Source organism: Echinops telfairi, unplaced genomic scaffold (assembly GCF_000313985.2).
Source record: "Echinops telfairi isolate 266 unplaced genomic scaffold, ASM31398v2 ScPeMD7_18;HRSCAF=68, whole genome shotgun sequence".
NCBI lineage: Eukaryota > Metazoa > Chordata > Mammalia > Afrosoricida > Tenrecidae > Echinops > Echinops telfairi.
In genome coordinates, this window is record NW_022103915.1 from 22,183,561 (window position 1) to 22,186,604 (window position 3,044).

Below are 3,044 nucleotides of genomic sequence, written 5' to 3' on the forward strand. Positions count from 1 at the left end.
TCCAAAGAGGGCCATGGTCCATGCCTGTCCTCCAATCATCCCTCCTCATACTTTTTTAAATTTGCAATTTTAGTGAAACCTATAGACTAGGGATGATCTAAGACTCTGTCAAAGTGCTTTATTTTCTGAATGCTCAATAGAGGAGCAGTACATTAGATTCATAAAAGAACAGCAATGTACTAGGATATAATAAAGAGGAAAAATGAAAGTTATGGGGGAAAAAAAGCAGTTGATGGTGAGAGCAAATACACACCTCATCTTCTATTCTTAGTGTTCCTACCTGAAGTTCAGAATCCTTCCCTTCCTATAAGAGCCCGGGTGACATAGTGGTTACACGTTGGGCTCCTAACCAGGTCAGCAGTTCAAAACCACTAGCCACTCTACTGAAGAATGTCACACACAGTCTCTGATAGCTTCAGGGACAGTTCTACCTCTTCTTATTGGGTGGCTATGCATCAGAATGGACTGGATAGCTGGCAATGGACTTGGCTTTTATTTTTATGTGCTCAAAAACCGAGTTTTGAGGGTTGCCAATGGACTTCTATGTCCTAAAATGGGACACGCTACCCTCTTATACCCAGATATATCCATAAATCTCAGTCATCAACCAGCACGCTCATGTACCTTCAGTATCCAGAGCTTTAAATGGGGGTTTGTGATATAGGCATACTTGATTAAAGCATAGCCTCCAGGTCAGCTGATATCGGCATTTTCTGGGCTTTCTAGCCTGCTCAGACCCTATATTACTCTATTTATTAGCATAAACCCTCAGGTGAAGGGCACTGGCCTCTTCAAAATCATTTCTCATTTTGAGTATTTCTGAAGTTCTTGATATTTCTCTCAGGAATAAAGGATAAAAACAAATCCCTTTGGTAAAGTCAATGCAAACTCCAAAGCTCAATCACATGCAAGTGAATAAAGCATGACTTTCAGGCAGCATATTATGTTGTGACTTTAGAGGTAAGGCATCCCCATCGTGGTTTCCTCAGTACGTGCTTAGTCTTTCTTATTCCCGTAAATTGGATGTCTCATTGCCAGTATTAGCTTTCTGTTTTCAATTTATAGTTTTCTAAAATGACATTGTTTCCTTTATTTTTAATGGTTGCTGTAAATGGCACAAGTGCTGATGTGAAAGACAGGAATAGTGTGTAAACCTATCTGTTTCTCATACCGCACCTCATTGACCTAGACACTCATAGACACTCTGCTTCTTTGACTGCTTGCCACCATTATCTTCAGCATTTAAAATTTTATTCCTGGATTCTAAAGCTGCCCTATCAGTGCCTCAATTTCTTAAACACCTATTGAAGGAATGTGCATCTATGTGTTTTACCCTGGAACCCAGAGGTGAATTTAAAGAGGGTTAACAAAGCAGGCCTTGCCCCTGTTTACTGTGGGAAAATGAAAAGGAAGGGAAAATGAAGTCCAGATCTTCTCAAAGGAAGGAATTCAACTTCAAGTGGAAATGGAAGCACCTGCTCTTTGGTTCAGTAGATGTGTGAAGGAATATCGAGAAACCACCCGATACCCTCAATGAGCTATTGGGTTCAATTCAGAAATTGTATAAAAATATATGAAAGAGATATGTATAAAGATAATATGTTAAATGCTTAAACAAGAAATGCAAGTAGCATTTGAGGATAACTTTAGCTAAGTCATAAGGGTCTTTTGCTTATCACAGAACATGCCACATAAATAAGTTCTGCCAGGCTAAACAATCCAATATAGATTCCATGTTTATCTCTTGACAAGAAGGTGAAGCAGGAGGAGGAGGAGGGGAGGAGCTCCCATGTTTTGCCTTATGCTCCTGTAATCAACTGTGCTGATCACAATGAACATTTCCTTCTATGGATCTCTGCATCCCTTTTAGGAATATCACATATAAATACCAACAGAAGGTGTGTTAGATACAGGTTTCTTTCTCCCCTAAAATTAGGCGAACACCACCTATGAGAGGGAAAGTGGCACAGTATATTTTGCCACAGATTCCTAGCTGAGGGAAATAGGTAGCCTTTCCAATAGTGCATGCATGGACTTATTCATAACCCAGCAGTTGTGATTTTGTGCTTCCCCATGATCAGTTTACCAGTTACCATCGAATGCATCCCAATTCATAGCAATCACACATGGATCATAACTCTGTAGTCAGTTATTGATGGCTAATTTGTTGTTTATTTGTTTGTTTTTAAATAGATTAAAAAAACTTTCTTTACACAGGCCTCTAATCACTTTTTACTGATGGTCAATAATGACTGGAGTCCCGGCTCTCCTTATTGGGTTGGGACCACCCCACGTGACTTTTGTAAGAAATACTAGGAAAGGAAAAACCAACAACAGCCAATAAAATATTAAACTCAAATGCTCCTTTTATGTTGTTTGAAAAATCTGTTTTTCATTGAGTTATAAATTAAGAAGTATGTGAACAATAGGGCTTATAGTCAGGGAAGGGACTGTAGAGTTTTTCCCATTGTAAGCTTCTTATTTTTGCCACTTGCTTTTATCCTTATTGTTTGCATCAGGGTACTCTAGAAGAATGGGTTTAGGAAGATACTGCATTTATAGTCTTTGGCTAATTTTTTAAATAAAATAAATATAACTGCCTTTGGAACAAAAAAAAAAGTTGATTACCAGAGAAGTGAATCACATAGATGAATATAGTGGCAAAGAGCCCAGAATACTGATTATATAGCTTAATGGGTACACAGAAAATACAATTTAAGATCTTATAATCATTTGGAATTAGAAGTCCTTTACCTGATTTTTTCTCCAATATAATTCTCATGAACCTATTTCTTTTAACCTAATGCAGCTATACTATTCATGGTCTAGAATGAGAGACATCTCTTTTTAAAAGGGAAGCACACATTAAGTTTCTGTCAATGCAATGGTCTGTGAGAACCAGACATATACCCCCACCCCCATGCCAGAGCAGGTTATATAAATTAGACTGTCTACAAATTCCAGTCCCAAGGAATAATAAGTAGGAGTATTTCAAAACGTTTATGTATTTGAATAACTCCCGTCTATAATCAATCCTTCTTATT